The sequence below is a fragment of the Phaenicophaeus curvirostris genome (genome assembly GCF_032191515.1).
Source record: "Phaenicophaeus curvirostris isolate KB17595 chromosome W unlocalized genomic scaffold, BPBGC_Pcur_1.0 scaffold_35, whole genome shotgun sequence".
Taxonomy (NCBI): domain Eukaryota; kingdom Metazoa; phylum Chordata; class Aves; order Cuculiformes; family Cuculidae; genus Phaenicophaeus; species Phaenicophaeus curvirostris.
Window position 1 is genome coordinate 1,258,333 of NW_027206664.1, and position 25,345 is coordinate 1,283,677.

The window sequence follows — 25,345 nt, forward strand, 5'->3', positions numbered from 1 at the left end:
CCTCAGCGCCTCGTCCACCCGTGCCTTAAACACCTCCAGGGAAGGTGACTCAACCACCTCCCTGGGCAGCCTATTCCAGTGCCCAATGACCCTTTCCGTGAAAAATGTTTTTCCTAATGTTCAGCCTGAACCTCCCCTGGCGGAGCTTGAGGCCATTCCCTCTCATCCTGTACCCTGTCACTTGGGAGAAGAGGCCAGCTCCCTCCTCTCTACAACTTCCTTTCAGGTAGTTGTAGAGAGCAATGAGGTCTCCCCTCAGCCTCCTCTTCTCCAGGCTAAACAACCCCAGCTCTCTCAGCCGTTCCTCATAAGGTCTGTTCTCCAGCCCCTTCACCAGCTTCGTCGCTCTTCTCTGGACTTGCTCCAGAGCCTCAACATCCTTCTTGTGGTGAGGGGCCCAGAACCGAACACAGGATTCAAGGAGTGGTCTCACCAGTGCCGAGTACAGAGGGAGAATAACCTCCATGGACCTGTTGGTCACTCCGTTTCTGATACAAGCCAAGATGCCATTGGCCTTCTTGGCCACCTGGGCACACTGCTGGCTCATGTTCAGTCGGCTGTCAACCAACACCCCCAGGTCTTTCTCCTCCAGGCAGCTTTCTAGACAGACTTCTCCTAGTCTGTAGCACTGCATAGGGTTGTTGTGCCCCAAGTGCAGGACCCGGCATTTGGCCTCATGCCATTGGTCTCAGACGAGTGGTCCAGCCTGTTCAGATCCCTTTGCAGAGCCTCCCTACCCTCCAGCAGATCCACACTTCCACCTGGCTTCGTGTGATCCGCAAACTTGCTAAGGGTGCACTCAATACCTTCATCCAGGGCATTGATAAAGACATTGAACAGGGCTGGACCCAGCACTGAGCCCTGGGGAACCCCACTTGTCACTGGCCTCCAGCTGGAGTTATCTCCATTTCCCACCACTCTCTGGGCCCGGCCAGCCAACCAGTTTTCCACCCAGGAGAGTGAGCACCTGTCCAGGCCAGAGGCTGACAGTTTCTCAAGCAGAATGCTGGGAGAAACTGTGTCAAAGGCTTTACTGAAGTCCAGGAAGATACATCCACAGCCTTTCCCTCATCCAGTAGGCGGGTCACTTTGTCATAGAAGGCGATCAGGTTAGTTTGGCAAGACCTGCCTTTTGTGAACCCATGTAGACTGGGCCTGATCACCCGGTTCTCTTGCATGTGCTTCATGATAGCACTCAAGATCACCTGCTCCATGACTTTCCCTGGCACTGAGGTCAGACTGACAGGCCTGTAGTTCCCTGGATCCTCCCTGCGACCCTTCTTGTAGATGGGCACAACATCAGCCAGCCTCCAGTCCAGTGGGACTTCCCCAGTAAGCCAGGACTGTTGGAAGATCATGGAAAGGGGTTTGGCCAGCACATCCGCCAGCTCCTTCAATACCCTTGGATGAATCCCATCTGGCCCCATAGACTTGTGGGTGTCTAGCTGGGCTAGCAAGGCTCTGACCACCTCCTCTTGGATCATGGGAGCCTCATTTTGCTCCTCTGGCTCCTGTGTTTGTACACAGAGGGAACAACTTTCCTTAATATTAAAGACTGAGGCAAAGAAGGCATTAAGTGCCTCAGCCTTTTCCTCATCCCCTGTCAATGTTGTTCCTTCTGCATCCAGTAGGGACTGTATATTCTCCCTAGTCCTCTTTTTATAGATTTTTTATTATCTTTCACAGACTTTGCCAATCTGATTTCTAGTTGGGCCTTAGCCCTCCTGATTTTTTCCCTGCACAATCTCACTTCCCTCCTGTAGTCCACCCAAGAGGCCTGTCCCTTCTTCCGAAGCTCATAGACATTCCTCTTCTTTTTGATATCTGTCAAGATCTCCCTGCTCAACCAAGCTGTTTTTTCCCCCATCGGCTCTTTTTCTGGAACATGGGGATAGCTTTCTCCTGAGCTGCTAGGATTTCCTTTTTGAAGAGCTCCCAGCCCTTGTGGGCTCCTTTGCCCTTAAGGACTTCCTCCCAAGGAACTTTATCAACCAGCCTTCTGAACAGTCCCAAGCCTGTCCTCCAGAAGTCCAAGGTGGCCATTCTGCTGCTCCCCTCCTCTCCTTACTTCTCCTAGAAATGAGAATCCTATCATCTCATGATCGCTGTGCCCCAGGCGTCCCCCAACCGTCACATCTCCCACAAGGCCTTCTCTGTTCACAAACAACAGGTCCAGCGGGGCACCTTCCCTAGTCAGCTCACTCACTAGTTGTGTCAGGAAGTTGTCTTCCACATATTCCAGGAACCTCCTAGACTGTTTCCTCTCCAGCAGACATCTGGTAAGTTCAAGTCTCCCACAAGGACAAGAGCTAGTGATCATGAGATTTCTCCCAGTTGCTTGTAGAATATCTTATCAGCCTCTTCTTCCTGGCTGGGTGGTCTGTAGCAGATTTCCACCAGAATATCTGCCTCATTAGGTGCTCTGCTGATTTTTACCCATAAACACTCAACCCTATCATCACCATCAATGAGCTCAAGGCTATCAATACACTCTCTGACATGGAAGACTACCCCACTGCCTCTCCTGCCTCTCCTTCCTCTCCTATCCTGCCTGAAGAGTTTATAGCCAGCCATAGCAGCATTCCACTTATGTGGGTCATCCCACCACGTTTTCGTGATGACAGTTATATCGTAGTCTTCTTGCTTTACAATGACTTCTATTTCCTCCTGTTTGTTGCCCATGCTGTGTGTATTGGTGTAGATGCACTTCAGTTGGGCTGTTGATCCCTCTACACTCCTGAGGGGAATAGTCTTAATTCCTAAGTCACTACTCGCTGTAGTTTCTAACCCATCAATAACCTTTGCCTCTTTGCTGCCACTTGGAGTGCTATGCCCCACTTCCTCTGAGGTGGCAGATCAAAGGTCCTTGCCAGCACATCATTACTCAAACACAGTATCCTCCCACATATTGGCGAGAAGCTGGTCTATATTTCTGTATTGCCAGAAAGGCACTTCCTACGTACAACGGGGCAAAAATTTTGCTTTGCTGAGAGAAGACATGTACCCAGCACCAGCTTCATGCACCAGCTTGATCCCAAGCCTGGTGGAAGACAAAATCAGCTGACATCAAATGGCAGAGGCAAGGATAGCTTCTTGAGTTCTCCCCAACATCCTCTGTAAATATAATGGCTGTCACAGTGTCACACCAGGGCTATCCCGGGCTATTCAGAGCAAAAAGCTCCTTCTTCTATCACCTCAGTCAAAGAAATTAGACTGCCTCCCTGGTAATGCTGAGTGCTAGGGATGGAGACTCTAACACAGACTTTCCTGTCAATTACACAGAAAAAGCTATTGGTTGGCTTCGAGTGTTGTTTGAAGGGTAGGGATTTTTTGCATCAGTTATTCATCACAATAAATGCCAAGAGCTAAAATAAACTACTTGACAGTTTTGTAATGATAAAGTTCCAGTATATTTTCAGGCCTAATTTTTTATTATGGCAACATTTTTATTTGGTGATAGCTTCACCTGCATAACAGTAATATATGTTTTATATCTCTAAATAAAACTAAGCAAGAAAGGAATTTCCATGTTCTTTGAATTCTTGCTTGATCTGTTCTGCCATCATATTAACAATAACTTTTAAAATGGTATTGTCATAAATCACTAGTTTTTTAAAGCACAAAGAGAATGTTCAAAATCTGTAACTAAAGCTTTGCAAGACCAATAATAGCATAAAGAAAAATTTTACCTCAAAGGATTCTACGCACTTCATCAACTAATAGAGACAATATATAGAGATCACTTCCAACTCGGCTACCAGTCTTGCACAGATGGTATAGAAAACTGGGGTAAATCTCATTGAGACTAATCTATACAAACATATGCTTAATTAGCATAGTGCATTGCACACAGTGTAAAACAGAAACAGACTGTATTGCAATAACTGATCACAGCATAAATTGGTTTATTTTGATCCTTCCTAGGAAGGCACAAACTTTTTTTTTTATTATTTTGCAGATTTCACTCGAATTAATTTCAGCTTGCTGGAAAAAAAACAAACAGAAAAAGGAAATAAGGATGATAGAAAAATAATCATATCAAGGCTTCCATTTATGCTGAATTTTGTTCCTATGACTGATCCCACTGCCTTCAGCTGGCTTAGATTTAAACATGTACACAAATCCTTGCTGGATCAGGGACTACCATTAATCCAGGAAAAAAGCTATTGTCCCTCAGGCCTACTCACAAATTAAACTTGTTTATTTAAGTCAATAAAGATAAACTTGTGTAAATCTCTTTGTGAACAAGGCTATTTCACTTTAATGATGCCTTATTTGGGGTTAGAATAAATGTGTTTCTAATCAACTTCAACTAACCCAAATTAAAGGATGTATGCAGATGAATGGTGAAGTATTTGGAATAATAAGAACAACAGAGGGATAATCTGATTAAAAAAACCAAACAGAAATGCTGACAACATGAAACATTTCTAATCTATAAAAATCAGGAAAAGAGAAAAAAGAAAAGGCAGTTTCAGTGACTACTGACACATGAGAGTGGACATGCCCTAGCTAGCAATAAGTGGAGGGAATACATCCAAATGGATCCTCAGGGAGCTCACATGGGGAGCCCCTGCTCCTCCCTATCTCAGAAGGGAGCAGTAAAGTGCTGCTGGACCTGAGGGAGGTCCTGCAAAACCATCTGAGAGGCTCTGCAGTCTGCTTAACTGCAACCTCTGCTGTCAGCCAAGCATAATTTAAAAGTGCTTTCAGTTCAAGCTGTGTAAGACATTACCGTTCCTTCATGGTGGCAAACCACATCTAAAATTAGGCATAAACTTGAGGTTTTGAAGCCAGGACACTAGTATGAAATTGAGTTCACTGAGCTTATGTGTAACATCTGTGATCACATCTGAACTACCAAGCTCCCCTAGATGGATGCAGGCCTTTGGGATTTTCCTGTAGCAAGATCTTACTGCCTGATTGTACGAGAGCTCATAATCCATTTCAGTGTTAAGTCAAGCAAGTTAACGCAGCAAAGTAATTCAAAATTCAAGTGTTTGACTATGCCAAAGTTGTCTGTCTCAACTCCCTCTGCTTTTGGTTACTCAGGGCAACTGTATTTATGTGCAAATAGGCACTAGGAATTAAGATAAGTTAAGGTAGTTAAATAATTTACTCATCAAAATAATTTACTCATCAGAATTATACAGTGTAAATGAGGAACATGAGTAGATACAGAGATCTCATGTTATGAATTTCTTACAGGAGATGTCACATCTAAGGATTACTGTCTAACTCCATTCCATCTGATAAATGTAATGTACTTTATAACATAAACACCAATCAGTTTGCACCATGATGGGTCAGAAACGCACACCTTTGCTTTCAGTGCATTATTTTGAATACCAGTTATTTCTTAAGTCCACTTTGACAAGGGTTTAAGATAGACATAGCAGGCTTACATCAAGGGCTGTCAATTTGTTTCACACTGCGCAAATGTTTCCCTTTTTTTTGCTTTGCTTTGAAATCTCCTAACAGCCTAATCTGAAATGACAGTGAATTATGTAATATTGGAAACATACATATGAAATGCCTCTTTATGTATTTTGCTGTGACTCCCAGCCTTAAGTCACGGGGTTTTTTTAAAGTTTGAGGAGTACTTGGCCCTTTCAACATATTTAATCTACTATATGCTGGTATGACTAAATAGAATCATAGAATGGTTTGAATTGGAAGGGGCCATGAAGATCATCTAGTCCAACCACCCTGCAGTGAGCAGGAACATCTTCAACTCAGTTAGGTTGCTCAGAGTTCCATCCAACCAGACCTTGAATGTTTCCAGGATGGGGCATCTTCCACCTCTCTGGGCAACCTGTGCCAGTGTTTCACCACCCTCAGCATAAAAAATGCTAAACTTCTTCTCTTTTAGTTTAAAACCATTACCCCTTGTCCTATTGCTACAGGCCCTGCTAAAAAGTTTTTCCCCCATCTTTCTTATAAGCCCCCTTCAAGTATTGACAGGCCGCAATAAGCTCTCTTCAGTCTTCTCTTCTCCAAGGTGAACAACCCCAACTCTCTCAGCCTCTTCACATAGGGAAGGTGTTCCAGGCCTTTGATCATTTTTGTGGCCCTCTTCTGGACCTGTTCCAACAGGTCCATGTCTTTCCAGTGCTGAGGGCTCCAGAGTTGGACACAGCATTCCAGGTACAGTCTCACCAGAGCAGAGTAGAGGGGCAAAATCACTTTCCTCAACCTGCTGGCAAAGCTTCATTTAATGCAGCCCAGGATACAGTTGGCCTTCTGGGCTGCAAGCACACATTCTGGGCTCATGTCCAGCTTCTCATCCACCAGGACCCCCTCTGCAGGGCTGCTCTCAATCTCTTCATCCCCCAGCCAGTATCAATACTGAGGATTGCCCTGACACAAGTGCAGGACACTTTCCCTTGTTGAACCTTATAAGGCTTTCAAAAGCCCACTTCTCCAGCTTGTCAGGGTCCCTCTGGAGGGCATCCCAGTCCTCAAGAGTGTCAACCTCACCACTAGCCTAGAAGCATGCTTCGGGTTTCGTGTTTTACCAAACAGGGATTTTGGAGTTTGAAATCACTGTATACTGCAGCACTGGTAAGTCATCATTGTTTCCAAAATATAATTTGGCTCCTGCATCCAAGCTGTACTTAAATCTTTCTTGTGTAGACAGCATTTAAATATACTCCAAAATACATGCTTAAAGATAATATACTTCCTCCCACCAGAGCAAACATTTTCATTCCAAAGAGCACTTTCATTGCTTTCTCAAAACAATTTGTCTGTTGACAGAAATGAAGTCAACTATACAAAATATCCATATCTTTCTTATGTTGGAGATTCCAGAAATGGATACAGTACTCCAGGTGGGGTCTCACAAGTGCAGAGTAGAGGGGCAGAATCACTTCCCTCAACCTGCTGGCCACGCTTCTTTTGATGCAGCTCCAGATATGGTTGGCCTCCTCGGCTGCGAGCACACGTTGCCGGCTCATGTCAAGCAGGGCTGTGGAACCTCATGAGGTTCACACAGGCCCACTTCTCCAGCTTGTCTAGATCCCTCTGGATGACACCCCGTCCTTCTGGGGTGAACAACTGCACCACTCAGCTTGGTGTCATCTGCAAACTTGCTGAGGATGCACTCAATCTCGCTGTTGATATCATCAATGAAAATATGAAACAGCACTGGTCCCAGTACGGACCCCTGAGGGGCACCACTTGTCACAGGTCTCCATCTGGACATGGAGCGGTTAACCACTACCCTCTGGGTGCAACCAACCAACCAATTTCTTATTCACTGAACAGTCCATCCATTAAATCCATATCTCAGAGAATATAAGATGCTCAAACGGCATTTACAGTAAGCAGGGAAGCAGCACTGCAGTCACTGATGTAAGGGACAAAGCATTTACTGAAGTACATGCTGGTGCTTCAAGAGAACAAACTAAGAAATCTGGGAGCATTTAGCATTGTTTCTCCATGGATTTATAGTTGGGTTTGTCATATATTATTTCCTGTCTGGAACATGCTGGCTGATCTTTTTGTATTGCTACTCTCCTCAAAGCTCTTCCTTTTTAATTCAGTTTAACAGATCATTTTGACATATTGGTAATAATGATCTCAACACAAAACCTATCTGTCGTGGTGGGGGTAAACCACGACACGTAGAAGTTATGAGCAAAAGGACATCTCTATTGATTTTACAAGACTTTTTATACCCCTTCTCAAGCTGCGCGTCCATGCACGGTTGGTTTAGCTAGAGACCAACAGTTCATAATTGGATGACTCCTTCTCAGTTGTAACTTCATAATTGGGTGATTCCACCTGCGGCCTGGCAGCTTCCCTGGCAGGAACCCACCGAGGGCCACTATCTGGGGAAACACAAGCATACCCTTTTCCCCAGGTTAATAAATGATATGGTTCCTCCCATCGGCCTGATTCCAAAGATTTTAATAGTACCTTGACTTCTTCCTTGTTGAGCTGCTGACCCTCTGTTTGTAAAGACAAAAAATGCCTTACTATAGGTGATTGCTCTATTCCCTGATTTTCTCGCACATTTAAGTAATTCAATACATACAGTGTCTTCCCTAATCTCTTCTGCAGTGTTTCACCCTTCATTCCTCCTTTTTGTATTTGACAATATGTTATTCAGTGTCTGATAGGCTCTCTCTACTATTGCCCGTGACATACAGTATTCCCTAGGTTTGAAAAAAAACAACAATTCTTAAGTTGGTCACTTATACATCTTGGCCCATTGTCCGTTTTTACCTGTGTGAGAAAGGTTTTTAGCACTGCATATAATTCCACTCTTAGTTTTGTGCTGTAAAAAGTTATTAATTGGGCTTTCTATTCCTTTGCTAAAACCCCATTCACTGTTGTCTGCCCCAGGGCCCAGCAGCTGCTGATCTGATAAGGGACACTGGAATGCAGAGTGTTCTCACAAATTGGCATTCCCCTAGAGAAATAACTCCTCTGGACCGCTTGAGGAAAGAGCTGAAAAGAAAAAAACTTCACATTCAGGGAGAAAGGAAGGGGGGGGGGCACTCACACACACAACTGTAAGGCTGGGTTTTTTCCATTTTTTTTTTTGTTCTTGTTTTGTTAGGTATTTTAAAATTCTAACCTCTGGAGCCTGCACTCGGCTCTGAATTATCACTGCGCTCTTTAGAGCCGACATACGCCTTTAGCGCTTCAAAAACATTCCGCCAAGGACCGAGCGACTTACTAGCCGTGTTATCTGACCAAGTCGCTTGATCCCATACTCGAACTCCGATTTTATCCCAGGTTTCTTGCTCAAATGCTGAGCAAACGTCAAAAGGCAACTCATGAATTTTAGGGCATACTCCGGAATCTACTTTCTTTTCGCCTTCTAACTTTACTTTCCCAGTTGTTCCCTTAGCATTCGTATTTTGTTTACTCCCCGGAGTCTGTTCCTCTGAAAGGAGTGGCACGGGAGGCACAAGACACTGGCATTAGAAGGCATTAGAAGCAGAGGCGATGCCCTCCGCCTGGTCTTGCTGCAGCTTAAAATCATTCAGAGTCTCATAAAGCAGACACCACATTGGTAAAAGTGCTGCAACATCTTTATCCTCCCTGTGTAGAAGAATCAACCAGTTTATCGCCCACGTCTTTCCAGACAGAACATTTAAAGAAGTTACAGTAGTTGCTTCATATCCCTGTTCTTTACTCTATAGGAGCATTTTTCACAATACTGGCTCTTCTAACTATACACCTCCCCCCACCCCCCCAACCCCCCCCCTACCCCCCCCCCCGTTTTTGCAAGATCGTTTTCTACATAGAAAGGATCCTTGTCTCTTCCTCACTTAAGGAAGTACCCATATCTCCCAGCAGCTCACCTTCTCTATCCAAGTGGTTTTGGTTTTTTGTTTTTTTTCAAAAAATTTAGCCAGCTTCTAGTAGCAGCTCTGGAGACTCTTTCCCCCACCGCTCAGCTGGCAGCTCTGGAGACTCTCCTCCACTGCTCAGCTTCGCTGGGGATTCTTATGGCTCTCTGGATCCGCCGTACAATTCCTCACGGCCCTCCGGTCCACCGTCCAATTCTTCACAGCTCTCCAGTCCAATTGCTGCGATCACGTCGAGGGTCGCCAGATGTCACAGTGGGGGTAAACCACAACACGTAGAAATTGTGGGCAAAAGGACATCTTTATTGATTTTACAAGGCTTTTTATATCCCTTCTCAAGCTGTGCGTCCATACATGATTGGTTTAGCTAGAGACCAACAGTTCATAATTGGATGACTCCTTCTCAGTTGTAACTTCATAATTGGGTGATTCCACCTGTGGCCTGGCAGCTTCCTAATCTTCTTATATTCGGCTCTTCTTGGCACCTTCCAGCTTCTCCAAGGATACACGGGCATCTATTCAAGGCCAATGTTAAGTTCACACACTCTGACTCCCTGAACCAGCCGGGGTTTCCCACACCTATCTGCTCTTCCTCCAAGCCCTGCTTTCTTGGCATTGCACTTCACATAGTGATATCTGATAGTGATGGGTCATTTAGAAATTCTAGGTGTTTTTGAAGATATCTGATATTGGTGTTATATTTCTTTTACCTCTTGGGGGATTTGGTCACAGCTTTTGGGAAGTCAACATGTATTCTCTGTAGCATCGTGCAGCCAGATAGCATTTCTCATGTTTTCTTTAAATCTTAGATTATTTCCCTTGTTCTTTCTAGCAGACAGGTGACTGAAATACCACTGTGCTGTTTCTGTCTCAGTGTATAAGAATACCATTTGCGAGGATGTTGATCCCTCTGCCACATGTTAACATACCTCCTGAGAATTGTTGATGCTCTTCCACTGCAGGTTCAAACCCAAATGAGGCTGTCAACCATCCATACTTAACTGCTAATAGCCAAAATGTGCTGAGCTACACAGTTTAGTATCCAGCTTTGGTATCAGGGATTGAGTTTTGCTGTTTTGTTGCTTTTACCAAATCAGGTACTATTTCTGCAGTTGCACGTGTGTGGCTGGAAGCCCTTTCTAGAGCAATGTTTACATTGCATATGTACATCTTGCCTGGTTTCTCCACGGCAACCATGCTTTTCAGGTAACTTCTAGGCTCTGTGATTTGCAGTCCCAATGTCACCTTCTTCCATTTGCTTTATTTCTCCTGCTGCTTGCCTTTTCCTTTCCTGAAGAAAGGAGGTTTACACAAATGTTGTTTGGGGTTTTTTTGTCAGAATCCCCTAATATATCAGAAACGAAAAACCTTGTTAGTGCTCTGCCTGGGAGAAGGGCAGAGAAAGCTCAGCACTGTTTGGCTTCCTTGGCAGCGGAGACATGGTGGGCAGCTTGCCAGCCAGTGCACACATAGCTCTGAACTAGCCATAGCATGTGCTGCTCCATGCCCAGAGGGCAAGCCAATAAATGTAGGTCCAGGACACAGAAGTCAGCCACTGGGATATAAGAGAGGGGACTGTGGATTTAATGCAGTGGAGAGGTGAAGGAAATGCCTAACACAAATCCATGGAAAAAACTGAGCTTAATCAACTTGCTGTTCATAGAACAAATTCTCTCTGAATGCACTGAAACCTCCACAAAGCAAATGCTGCACTGGCTGAATAGCCAGTATCCGCTGCCAGGTATGACATGCCTGGGACACCTCCTTAACTTTCAAAAACACGATGGTAATCTGTTAGCAGCTCTGCATTGTCTGCAGTGGGCATCTTCTCCCTTTTGTGACTATTTCATGACCAGCTTGAATTTCAAACTGATGGAATTGAGAGAAAAAAAATGCAACAAAAAAACTGAATAAGCTACAATGTCTGCTTCAAGCTGGGAAAATCCAAGGACAGATGAGGCAAGAGGGAGATTTCTACGAGTCCACATCTATCATTCTGTAAAAAGGGCTAAATGATGCCCTCAAGCCTGATACCAAGCCTGTTGAGATGGGATATGTGCCCAAGATGCTGAATCATAATACCTATGTCACCAAGCGCAGAAACCGTTTCAGTCTGGAAGAGGAGTGTGCCTCTGTTATGCAAGCTGAGATGGTGGTGAGATGGGACCTCGGGTATAAAGGAAGTGTCCTGCAGTTGTGATATATGGGGAAGAAAAATAAGGAAAAGTATCAGAAAGCAGAGGCAAAAAAACCCCAGAGGATCTCCAACAGACTTGCAGCAAGCAGGAACAGATTTTTTCACTCAAAGAAACTCCGTTAATCTCCCATCTTGTGGCTTCCTACTCATGGTTCCATTGCTGCAAGGGTCTCTGCAGACAAAGCAGTGATGGGTTTTGCAGGCTACTGGGTCTCCAGCTGCCAACAGGCTTTTGTTTACTTGTGGTGAGCCTGGGCATTTGCTTAAGTGTGGGAATTCAGTTATGTTACATCATTACCACACCACAGGTGGTTAAAGTGAAGAGTCTAATGAACCCTCCCCCCAGCAATATGAGGGGAAAAGCATTCTCTTAGAGGCCACTGAACATGAGGGGACATCCCCCACACCGTGAGGTGAGGCTGGCAGCACTGCAGCTGGTGCAGGCCCGGCAGGCTTCAGAGTGGCCTTCCCTCAGCATCGTACTTTGAGGACCATCTGGATAGCAGCCTGTCCTAGCCTGAAGTGGTACATGTTCGAAGGAGACGAAGCCTCAGGCAGTTTGAATCTGTTTTGGGATGAGATCAGGGAAACGGGGCCTGGTGAGGGGGTGGAGGAAGCAGGGCTATGCCACCCTCGGGCCGTGGGGACAGAGGGGCATCGTGCCCTTGAAGGGCTGCCATGGCTCCCGCCCCACACCAGCTCTCTGAAGGAAGAGGTGTCACCCTTCCTTGTTCAATGAACATTTAAACTCCGAGTTAGTTATTACGGCTTTATTGTCCGCAAATAGGGCTACACATCTGCAAGTCACTCAAACCTCCACTCTGATTCTCCCCTAGTGGATGCGTAGGGCGAGGAGTGACAGCCGACGCGGCCAATGAACGGCGCCACCCTGCCCCCACCGCGCGGGGCACGCAGCACCGCCCAACCGGCTCCGGCTCCCTTCGTCTCACGTCCTTTTATTTATTTTTTTATTTCTCCTTACTTTTTTTTCCGCCGCGGGCACTCGATTGGCGGCTCAATTCGCCAATCGGTGGCTCGGGCTGGGGCTCCGTGCCCGTTGCTCAATCCTCACCCTCTGTTTTTCAAGTGACGGGCAGTGTAGCCAATGCACTGCCTGCCCGCCCCTCGCCGAGGGCGGGGCACAGCGGGAGCCAATGGGCTCGGGGAGGGCGGGCGCGCAGAAGAAGGCAGTGCTGAGGGAGGAGTGAGGCTGTACAGTTCGTTGAGGAAGAGGTTGGTTCTGGGGCGGTTTCGGTGGGTGTCTCGCCGGCTGGGCCCAGTGCCGACGGGGGCGCCTCTTTATGCACTCCTGCCTCTTTGTTGTGGTGAGATGCGGCCGGCGCTTGAGGGCGGGCGGCTGCGCTGGGCCCCGGCGGTGGCCCGGGGTTTGGAGAGGCCGCCTCGCCGGCGGCGGGGAGTGGCTCCTGCCGGCCGCGGGCTGGGTCTCCTTCAGGGGAAGCGGAGTGGGGTCGGGAGGGTGTAGGTATTAGCCACTGCTGCCCGCTGGGGCTCGGGGAAGGGTGGAAAGGGCCGACTAGTGGTCCCCAGCCTGTGTGTAGGGGCGAGGGGAAGGGGAAAAAGTTGTACTTCTCTTTCCTTTCCCCCTCCCTCTCTGCCCGGTCTGTTTTGCTTGCAGAGATCAGATGTGCAAAACGTTGCGCCGAGGCTGGTGAAATTAGGAGCAATTTGTAGTGAAGTATTTAGGATTGCAGGTTTCACTTCAGCCAGTGCCCTTTTGCCTGTTGCTCTCCTACTCTAGAGCCATGGATGTGAAATACGTGCTGCCTACGTGAGACACATACGCGTGCACTGAGATTAGCGGTTCTTTTCACGGACCTAGTTTTAATGCTGTAACTGTCTATGCGTTGCAAGATGTAAACAAGCATAATCTGTTACGTGTTTCATCTACCTAGATGAGCACGTGGGAGAAGTGTGGTGATAAGTGCAAGTAGTTAGTGTTGCTGCAGAATTGTAGAGTTACTAGGTGCGTTTTTGGTTTCTTTTGGGGAGTGGAGGGGAAGAGAAAGTCTGACACAGTATGGTCTTTTAGTCTTCACTCTGGGGAAGTAAAAGAAGGGAAAAAAGTGGGTGGATGAAGAGCCTTTGTGGTAGTCTTGGAGAGCTGTTGTATTGAACAGCTGGGATTCAATCTGCAGCCTAGTCTCATGACTTTTTGGTTGTCCATCACAGTTTTTGACAAAAAAAAAAATCTAAATGCATGTTGTGCTCTCTTCTAATACTTTACAAACAAGTGGATAGCATTCAGAAAAAGCTTGTTTACTTGGTTTACCAAACAAGTATTTCTGAAAATGCTGCTAATGAGTCCTGCAACCTGTGTATATTGTGTATAGAGCTCATATTATCAGAGTTCATAGTTATAAACTAGTTCCATCTGTAGGAAGAAGCTTATAATGACAGCTTATTAGGAGACCACACATAACAGCAGGTTTGTCTGTTCTTCAGTGTTCCTCTCTTAGCCTGGTGAGCTGTACTTTCAGCGTGATTTGTTACATTATTTCTGTGGGGGCTGGACTCTAGTGAGAGACTGATTGGTCTTTCTGTTCTCCAGACTGGAAAAAAACCCCAAACCTCTTGTTAAGGCAAAAGGCTTCTCTTGGCAGAACAAGGTTGGTGTTTAGACTTTCCTATGCTTTATCGCAGTGTTAGAGCTCACATGATGTGCCAGTAGATTATTTGTGTATGTATGTTCTGAGGTGTAGCTTTAAAACTTTATGTATGAACTCTAGTGAATTAGAAGGGAATGAGCATGTAAGTAAAAGGGAAGTTTTTGAAGTCTCATCCCTGTTTTCTTAGCACTGTCATGATGAAAGATAGCATTAGTTACAAATGACTTTAAGAAGGGGAGGATCTCATTTAAGGTGGTTTAAACTTAACTCAAGGATGAATCTAAGCACACATTTAACAATTTTTTTGGGCTGTTTAATAGAGTAACTTGGTAGTTGATCGTTCTGCAGGTCAGACTTGGGCAATGCTGAAAGTCACCAATAATAATAGAAGTGTTTGAAGTTCCAGTTTTCTTTATGGGAGGAACTGGACATGTGTAATATAATCTTGGAGATAAATTTGTCAGCTTTCCTGAGGTTCTGTTTGATGATAAAAACAACATACTTGAAAAAATTGAGGTTAAAGAAAATGGGTCTTTTAACCAGTCTCTTCTTTTCCTCCATCCAGAAGCTAGATTCATGAACAAAAGTAAATAAGTTTGAATTACACAGTATATCTCCAAATTGAAAGGCGCTCCTGGGTTGTCCTTCATCTTCATGTTCCACTTGATCTTTCAGAAGTGTTGAGTACTAGTTGATATGAATTTTTTTTTTTTTGAGCTCAAACAAATTCAATCTTGGCTATTGAAAACAAGTTTTGGAAGTTGCTCTTGTCTCTTTAATCTCTTTCCCACAAAAGTACTGGGAGAACAGGCTTTGTAATAGGTTCTGGATAATGCTGAATCTGAGCTCTGCTTAAGACTGACGATAATTCCCAAGTTTTCTTTATATAGAGAACAGTACACAAAGTTTAATTATCATAAAGTTTTCTAGAGTTTTCAGATGTATTCAGTGCTGCCTTAATTATTGTTTATGTAAATACCCTATAATTGAAAGCATCCATTTATGGGCCTGACTTGCTAAGTGAGCTGTAAATTCTGCTTTTCAAATTAGATTTAATGACTTTTATCATAAAGTCACAAACTGGTTGTGAACTGTGCTGAGAGGCAAACAATACCTAAGCTTACTTTGCCAAAATAATTGTAATTGTTGATTTGTTAAACTGAATTGCTGCAGGTCATGGGATGGGATTAGTTTTTTTGTAATAGAATGGAGAGTACAGGCAGCCCTGTGGTTCAATACTCTCTGGGCTAGAAGAAATTGGCTACTGCAGAAAACCTTCCTAAACATTGCTCTCCTCTTCCAGTAGAGAAATGGTTACAAATGACAGAGCTTCTCTCCGGGTAATGTTTTATTATGATGATGTGTTTGATAGCCATAGTAAGACCAAGAAGAGACTGAGAGCAGTTCCTGGGTCTCCTATCACTTTGGTCTGGGGCTCAAGCTTGGTTTAATTACGCTAGAGTAATATGTGCTTAACATAAGACACTCTTCTGTGCAGAGCAAGCTCTGCTTATCAAGGAGATAGAGGGCTGGCCTGTTTGAAAAAACATTTACGTTCCGCCTGTGTTGAAAGTGAACTTGCATTAACTAATTGTTAAATGCAATTGTTTGTGGTTTAACAAAGTGGAGAAGCTGCTAAGCTATACAGATAAAACAGTAATAAGGTCTCCCCTTGACCTCCTCTTCTCTAGGCTATACAACCCCAGTTCCTTCAGCTGCTCCTCATAGGACGCTGCTCCTCATAGGACGCTGCTCCTCATAGGACGCTGCTCCTCATAGGACGCTGCTCCTCATAGGACGCTGCTCCTCATAGGACGCTGCTCCTCCAGCCCCTTCATCAGCTTTGTTGCTCTTCCCTGGATGTGATCCAGGATCTCAATATCTTTCTTGTAGTGAGGGGCCAAAACTGAACACAGTATTCGAGGTATGGCCTCACCAGTGCCAGAGTATGGGGGGGGATGATGACGATGACAGGATGGGGCACACATGATTACAATCACTTCCCTGGTCCTGCTGGCCACCAGGATGCTGTTGGCCTTTTTGGCTACCTGAGCACGCTGCTGGCTCTCATGTTCAGTTGGCTGTCAACCAATGCTCCCAGGTCTTTTTCTGCCAGGCAGCTTTCCAGCTACTCTTCCCCAAGCCTGTAGTATTGCACGGGGTTGTTGTGACCCAAGTGCAGGACCTGACACTGAGCCTTGTTGGTCCCCATGCAGTTGGACTCAGCCCATCAATTCAGCCTGTCCAGGTCCTTCTGCAGAGTCTTCCTGTCCTCAGGCAGATCAATACTCCTTCCATCAATACTCCCTGCCAACTTGGTGTCCTCTGCTAACTTACTAAGGGTGCACTCAATCCCCTCATCCAGATCATTGATAGAGAGATTGAATGGAACTGGTCCCAGCACAGAGCCCTCTGGGACACCACTTGTGACTGATCAGCCACCCATTGAATTTAACTCCATTCACCACAGCTCTCTGGGTCTGGCCATCCAGCCAGTTTTTCAGTTTTCTATCCAGCAAAGAATATGCCCATCCAAGCCATGAGCAGCCAGTTTCTCCAGGAGAATGTTACGGAAAACATTTTAAAGGCTTTACTGAAGTCTAGGTAAACAATATCCATAGGCTTTCCCTCATCCACTAGGCAGGTCACCTCCTCATAGAAGGAGATCAGGTTAGTCAGGCAGGGCCTGCCTTTCCTAAACATATGTATGCTAGCCAGGCCTGATCCCTTGGTTTTCCTGTATGTGCTGTGTGATAGCACTCAAGATGATCTGCTCTATAGCCTTACCCTGCAGGTCATAAATGAGTTTCATTTTGTTCTTGTTCAATGCAAGATGTAGTACTTGTTTTATAGTTTCTCTAAGTCTTAATGGCTTTGGATTAATAGGGGGGCATGCAGTACTGCATAAATAATACCCTTTAAAACTTTGACTCTCGATATTTTTTTAGTCTAATGTAAGGTCTTGATGCTGCCTTAAATAGGCTGTACTTCAATTAATGCTACCTTATTCTGAAGCTGCTCATATGACAGGGGGGCATGTGAAGGGCAGGGGTGGATATTTGCTCCTCTTCTGAAACATTGTGCACTGGGCAAAATTGATAAAGGAATCCTGGTCAAATTTCAGTATTAATGAAAAAAAAATGCCTTTAAAGAAACAAACACACACAAAACCAGAACTAAAATAGGGAGGAAATGAATGTGCAAACTTTTTCTCAAATGCCACAAATTATTTTCCTCAATCTTCTTTCCTCAGGAGCTTAACTTCTGTCCTCTTTATTCCAGAACAGCTCTTGCAAATGAAATTCCTTGAAGTTGGAATACTTCTAGTAAAACCAGGAGAGATCAGATTTCTCTATTTCAAGATTAAGATGAATATGATATCTGAAATATATCAGTTTGATACGAAATATGTTGCATAAGGCTTTAGAATAAATTAGCCAGAAATCACTTGATATTTTTGGTAGCACTAGTGTGTTTAAAGTATGCTCCAGACACTCGGGAAAGGAAGGTTTCCCTTGATTTTAGTCTATCATGCTGCCCTTAATGTTTTCTTTATCCTTTATGCTTAGTTATTGCTGGGATCATGGGCTTAATATTTAATGTTTGTTTTGGATAACCACACTGCATAACCACAATAATAGCAGACATGACTCAACTTTAAAAGTTGCCAACTATGACACTGTTTGACCAACTGTAGAAATGTGTGCATCAGAGATACACTATGGGGGTAGAGATGAAACAAATACCACCAAAGTTAAGCAATTGGTAAATTTTCCACTATTAATCTGTTGGGAATAATAGCATGTGCTCTGTGTTCCATCAATTTAAAGAAATACTCGTCTCTCTGGGCAGCAGAGTGAGTACTCCTTGAGTATTTAAAGCTGCAGTTTTAAAGCGCAATTCGGAGAATGTGGAAAGGCATAAAATAATGGAAATTTTCTGCTCTGTATTGCACTGCTGACTTGATACTAATAGCTCAACTATGGTCGAGCTCAGAAAGAGCTTGTTGGTGTGTTGTGATGGGACTAATACACAGGAAGATAAAAGATCAATTTTGAGCTATGATGTTGGCCCTCAGAAGTGAGTGAGTAAAGGAGAGACTGTAGAAAGAATAAGCAATGGCAAAGCATGTTTAAGGTCCTTAAAAGCAAAGGCCATAAGTGAGTAAACAGTTTTTTGAGATGGTTTGCTGTAGACTATGAGGAAATCAGAAAAACTATATTGCAAGAAGTGATAGTACGTGTTTAGGATGTGTTTAATCTGCAGCCATTTTAGCAATGTGGAAATGTTTTTTGCAGTGTTTTCTGGATGCGTTTGGGGAAAAAGCATTTTATATCTTTTTGTGGATGAAGAAAGTGTACAAGGAAAAAGACTAGAGGAATGTTTTTAGCAGAGGCTAGTGTCAACAGGGGCAGTACATGAGACGATGGTTCTTTAGGAACAAAGATCAAAACTCCTTATGTTGCTGTATCAATTTGTAGGTTAAAGTTAGGTGATCGGTTGAAAGGGATTGGCTGGTCAAAAAGGAGCTGCAACAGTGATTTCTAAACCCATTAGTATAAATATGGTGTCTGAGACTGTCTAGGTGGATACAGTTAGAACCCAATGGAAATATGGGGCTCCTAACTTTTATTTGAGCTCCTGCCAGATGTTCAGCAGCAGACATAGAATCACAGAATGATTTGGGTTGGACCTTTAAAGGTCCCATCTAGTCGATGTCCCTGCAGTAAGCAGGGACATCTACTAGATCAGGTTGCTCACAGCTCCATACAACCTGTCCTTGAATGTTTCCAATGATGTGGCAATATCCTGGCATGTGCTGTCCACCTTCTATCTCAGAATCCCTCATAGAGTGCAGATTTGTCTTTGTACTTTTTATTTTAATTATAATGTTGAACTTCAGGATGATACGACTTAAAAGATAACAATACAATTTTTCTGTGGTCTTTAGATCAGTCCTCATCCAATGTCTTCAAGTACTTGTAAATGCAATTGAAGTGGTAAAGCTTTCAGGCTTGGCATCTGTCCAGAGGAGCTTCCCAAACTGTATGAAATGTGTTTAGATACTTTCTTTGTGACAAAAGCCTGATTGATAGCCCTCCATTTGAGGGAGGGATGCGATTCAAATGTACAGAATCTTAAAGATTGTGGATGAGATTAATATGAATAGTTCTTCAGCAAAGTTTGTGGTGGTAGAACAAAAAGCACTTCCTGAAACTAGGAAGAGAATAAATTAAAGAAGTACTTGTAGCTATTTTAAACAGTAGGCTGTTAAATTCTGGTGCTATCTGCCACAAGAGGCTGTGAAAGCAGGTTCAAAAGGTAGTTAGATGGATTTGCAGACAAGAGGTCTATAAATGGACGCTAAAGGGAATAGGTAGGAATGTAGTGTTTAATTTCCTGCTGTGACAATTTAAGATGCTGGAGAATTATGAGGAGAATGGGCTACTGAAACAAAGAAACTTACATTTAAGAGTTTAATTTAACCATTAAAGCAGGTACACTTTATTCAGCGCTGGAGAAGACTTGGGATTTGTCCTCAGAGTGCTTCTGCTGATCAGTGATTTCAGAGAACTTTATATACACAGAATTGTTTCCATATCCATATTTTCCCCGAAATGACAAGCGCACTTCATTCCTGGAACATCATTGCATATCCAGGGGGAGATGAGATCAAACCCACCCCAGTCGTTAAGGTGTGGCCATATCTGAGTGGTCAATCTCAATGACTCTGGCCGACAAGGAGATAAGGCTCCTTATCATTATCTTGGTTGTTAATCTTGTTTCTAACGCATTACAGTTGATGTTCCATCCCACCATTTACAAATCACCATTTCACTACAAAAAACAGCCAAGTTCATGTGCTTTCCGTGGGTAGCATATCCTTTTGTTATGTTTAGAGATGGAGCACTAAGCTAGATGCCCACTCTTCTTAGTCAGTAGGTAATTTCTTAATTTCTTTATTCCTGCTCTGTCCTTGCATAATTTGCATCTATTGAAATTGTTCAGAATTCAACCTAACCCTGCCTTGCACTTTGCAGTGCTTCCTCTAGGCTCAGAGTGCCACTTCTGCAGAAATTAAAGTGGCTGAAATATTCTCCTATGATTGTTCATCACAGTCGGCTGAAGAATTAAGCTGAATGAAATCGTGTGCTACTTGTGTCACACTCTGTCTGCTCAGCCTTTGAAAGATACAGGGTGACTACTGGAATAAGCAAAATTCTTATTGATACTTCTGGAAAATTCCTGACATAGCAAAACAATAGCTAGAAGGAAGAAGTTGGTTTGAGCTTCCCAGACTCCTAGTCTGCAACTGTGGTGTATGTTGCGTTTTTTGGGTTTTTTTCTTAAATAGCTGCTAAGCTGCAATAATCATTGGAATAAAGAGCTCTCTTATGCATGTCCCTTAAAAAGGCAAGCTAATTTTCACAGGGGTAGCAGATAAGCTTATGATTTCTCACAGCTTCTGCAAAAACTGGCTGAGTAAATACTTATACTTAGTTTTAACCAGTTCCCTTATAATATCTGGAAACTTATGATTAGTTAGGTCTGAGCTGATAGTCTTTTGGGTTTCTTTTTGCTCCCGAGTATGTCAAAATAGTATGAGAGTTTGAGTACAAAGAAAAACTGAAATAAGATTTCTAAATTCTTTCCTGCTGGAAGACTTCAATCACTCTGTGCAGTTGAAGCAGAAAGTCAAAACTTAGCTTACAGAAAAGGATAGCTAGATCAGTGTTATATCTTAAAGGAGAGAATAGTGCAAAATTGGACACCTCATCACAAGGGATATTGTAAAGCTTGGTACTATGAAATGGGCTAAACTCGATAATTGATGCCAATTTGATTATTAAGCAGGTATTGCTTTAATAAATAATACAATGCTGAACACACAGGAAATCATTTCACCTAATGTGTGTGTCCATTGTGGCTGGTTACAGGACCAGGTTACTGGTTAAATATACATATTCATTATGGATTCCCAGAAACACTGGTTACATATTTCAGTATTTCAATAACAACTGCATAGTCATTATTAAGCAGGTATTCCTTTTATTATTAACAGTGCTGGATGTGTGGGGCATTAATCCTCCAAAAACATGCATGCCAAGCAAGAAAACTGTGTATCTTTTATATTACAGATCTATGCATGTTCATTCCATTTCAAAGAGTCATTAACATATCTTCACACTGTGTTCATATGCCCAGTATGTGAAGTCGGTCCCCTGAGTGTTCCAAGGACCCCCTCCTGGGGTTCAAAGATGAAGTCTAGAAGTAAGAGGGGTGCAGCTCAAACTCTGAGAAAAAACAGTCCTTTTTCTGCTGGCAGTGTGGATTCCAGGCTTCCTTATCTTGTCTTGTGGGATGCCTGTTCCTTGCACAGCATGTCCCCATTTAGATAAACATCCCTCAAGCCATATACCGCTATAGGGTATACAAGCTTAGACAGTTGCTACAGATGAATGGCAAATGTCTGAGCTTGTGTCTTCATCAGTCTCCTTTTAGAAAAAAACCCCAAATATATCTCAAGACACATACTACTACAAGACATACTAACTTAAAATTTGCCACTTATCAGGGCCATGACAATATTTGAGTCATTTTGGATTTGGTAGCCAGGTTATAAGCTTTTCCCAGATTTTCAGAAATCCCTGTGAGGTGTCATCCAGTGAGATTCTATACATTATATCAGTTCATTTCCAAGTTTCATCTAAGTCTGTTTCTATTTGTGTTTTCCCTGCTGATATAAGAGCAACAGCTAGCATTTATTACTACACAAACATCACCTCCTTTGACAGGTAAAAGATCTAGTACCATTTGATTTTGTAATAATACATTACTAAGGGAGGATACGTCTATTTGCAAGTTATCATATGGCATCTATTGTTCAGTTTTCAATTTGTTCTATAGTGGCTGAGGCATTAACAAATGCCTTTTCCAATTCACTTACTCTCAACTGAGGGAAGAACCACCTAACAAAACTATGATATCCTGTGGGCCATCCTATTCTTTATGCTGCAGTCAAATCTTTTCCAGGGGGTGTGTAGTTGTCCTGGAGGGGTATGAGAATGGTTATAAATTCAGTCCTGGGGTGCATGTGCCATACCAATGTGTTGGTACCCTTTCCTAGCATACCCATCTCCACACAACCACCATAATTCTTTGGGTAAACAACCACTGGAATTGTTTCCTCTTAAGTCTTGTAAAATTTCCTCCTTCTAAGGCATCAGAATTGTTTTTCCTTATAAAGGTGGCACTTCCCAGGTTTTGCAGTTCAAATTGAGGACCTTTGGTATAATTTTCCCTTTTGCTGACATCTGTGGTCCATAGAATCCTAGAATAACCAGGTTGGAAGAGACCCACTGGATCATCGAGTCCAACCATTCCTATCAAACACTAAACCATGCCCCTTAGCACCTCATCCACCCATGCCTTAAACACCTCCAGGGAAGGTGACTCAACCACCTCCCTGGGCAGCCTGTTCCAGCGCCCAATGACCCTTTCTGTGAAGAATTTTTTCCTAAGGTCCAGCCTAAATCTCCCCTGGCGGAGCTTGAGGCCATTCCCTCTTGTCCTGTCCCCTGTCACTTGGGAGAAGAGGCCAGCACCCTCCTCTCTACAACCTCCTTTCAGGTAGTTGTAGAGAGCAATGAGGTCTCTCCTCAGCCTCCTCTTCTCCAGGCTAAACAACCCCAGCTCTCTCAGCCGCTCCTCCTAAGGCCTGTTCTCCAGCCCCCTTGTTGCTCTTCTCTGGACTTGCTCCAGAGCCTCAACATCCTTCTTGTGGTGAGGGGCCCAGAACTGAACACAGTATTCGAGCAGCGGTCTCACCAGTGCCGAGTACAGAGGGAGAATAACCTCCCTGGACCTGCTGGTCACACCGTTTCTGATACAATGCCATTAAATGGCCAACTTCACTTACTATAACTTATTGGAATTCCAAATAAAGGGGACTGCATATTTCCTCTGGGAAGAGCTGTGCATACTCCACAATTTGACCTGTTAAGGCTATTACCCACTTCTTGGACCAATTACAGATACATATTTTGATCCCAAGCAATTATAATATTGTCAATACCAGCGATTAGAATCGATACTTGTGAATTCTTCATCCTATTGTTGTTGTAGTTTTGGCTTTAAAGGCCCTAAATATCCAGTGTTTTCCTGGGGCTTCCTTCCCTTGAGAATTTTAGATCCAAGTGAGTTGTTCTTTAACTTGTTCATGATCAATAATACTTGATATCCACTTCTCTCTCAACCAGATCACCTATAAAATTAACATGAACCCAGTCCCCAGGTTTAAAATGATCTACAGGTTGATCTCGACCTCTAGCCTGTGCAGCTAATACAGGTTGGTTTTGTTTGTTGTTTTTTGTTGTTTGTTTTTGGTTTTTTTATCAAGTGCACCTGTTTTTTCAAGCTAATTAAGCATCCTTGTAGATAATTCTCACCTAATTGTGTAAGATCTCCTCCTGTATACTGCATTGATATAAGGGGCCAATGCATTCTTTGGACCTTGGCTTGGTTCGAATCCTAAGCAAGGCCAGAGGAAGTGCTTGATATGAATACAAATTGGCTTCTTGACAAATTTTAGCTAATTGTTGTTTTATCAGCAACAAGCAGGTGATTCATTTTCTCCAGCTGGCCACTAGCCTGTGGTCCTTGTGGAGTGTGCAATTGCCAATTGATCCCTAATGCTCTACTAACCTGTTGTACTACTTGTGCACAAGAATGAGTGCCTCTATCTGACAAAATGGGTACCCCAAATCGGGGTATTTCCTTCAACAAAGCCTTTGTCACTTCCCCTGCCTTATTTGTCCTGCAAGGAAAGGCCTCTGGCCATCCAGAAAAATATATCTGTGAATACTAACAAGTATCTGTACCCCTCTTGGCAGTTCAGAAAAAATAAATTTGCCAGCGCTCTCTGGACACGTTTCCTTTCCTAATTATTACTAATTGTATCTGATTTCCTGTATTAGTATTATTCTTTAAACATATTTCACACTGTTGAGTCACTTGCCAAACAGTGGTGTATGAATTCCTCCCTATCCATTTCTGACTTAAGAATTTATATAAGGGATATGGTTCCCAATGGGTTTTATTATGTTCCCTCTTGACAAGTTCCCAAACCAAGCTGGCAGGTACAATAGTTCTTGCTGTCTTTTAATTGTGCCTGCTTCTGGAAAGGGACCTGTCCTCCAAATTCTTGTATTAATTCCTGATTAGATTTGGAGTATCTAATATCCTCCTTATTTTTTTAAGTTTTCATCTCTATTGTCAAAGATTAGAGCTAAAATTTGCCCTTCTTGCATTCTTTTTGCCGCTTGTTTAGCCTCGTAATCAGCCAATCTATTACCTGTTTCCTAGTCAGTGTTACCTCTCAAGTGCCCTTGACAGTGCCTGATGGTGACTTTAGTTGGCAATTGTCAGCATTTGTGCCGTCAATAACACTTGTTCCTTTCCAAATCACTCCATGAGCATGAACAACTCCGAAGGCATATTTAGAATCTGTTCGTATACTTATCTGTTTCTTTTCACCAGTTCTAAGGCTCTGGTCAAGGCGATGATTTCAGCCTTTTGAGCTGATGTCTCAGCAGGCAATGGTTGGGATTCAATTACTTTGTCCCTAGTAGTTGCTGCATAACCAGCTTTATGGGTACCTTGTTGGATAAAGCCATTTCCATCTGACAACCAGGAATCTTGTGCATCCTCCAGAGGTTCTTCCTTCAAACCTGGTCTGCTGGAATACACAGCTTCTATTGTTTCAAGACAGTCAGCGTGTCAGCAGTTTGGTTGTTCCACTGAGAGAAGAAGCTGGGTTCACAATGTTAGTTATATCATCTGACTTGACCTGGATGGCTTGGTATTTCAGAAACCTAGACGAGGCATCTTCTGGTCTAAAGTGCCTTTTTAAGCATCTCAAATGCATTTTTAGCCTACTTAGACCATGCCAGTTGGGGAGGATTGTTCTTAAAAGCTTTACCATCACTCCATAGTTGTAAATACATAAGTGGCGCCCACCTGTCATTCCCAAGAAGGTTCTGAGTTCTTTTACTGTCAGCGAGACTGGAGTCTGACAGATGGTTTCCTTTCATTCAGTTCCCAGTTCTCATTGTTCCCTGGACAGTCCACATCCCAAGTTTGTCATTCTTTCTTGCACCATTTGAGCTTTCTGTTGAGAGACTCAATATCCATTT

At 43.5% G+C, this 25,345-nt stretch overlaps 1 protein-coding gene across 5 annotated transcripts in view; it reads left to right on the forward strand.

Moving 5' to 3' along the window:
• Positions 1–12,713: 12,713 nt before the first annotated feature.
• Positions 12,714–25,345, forward strand: part of LOC138733832 (mothers against decapentaplegic homolog 2) — a 72,247-nt gene continuing 59,615 nt past the window's right edge. For 4 of the 5 annotated variants that reach the window (XM_069881337.1, XM_069881341.1, XM_069881339.1 and 1 more), the window contains exon 1: positions 12,714–12,756. The gene's annotated coding sequence lies outside the window, so the exon portion shown is untranslated. Of the gene's footprint in view, positions 12,757–23,432; positions 23,500–25,345 lie in introns of those variants that run through there. The other variant, XM_069881338.1, reaches the window with a different exon arrangement.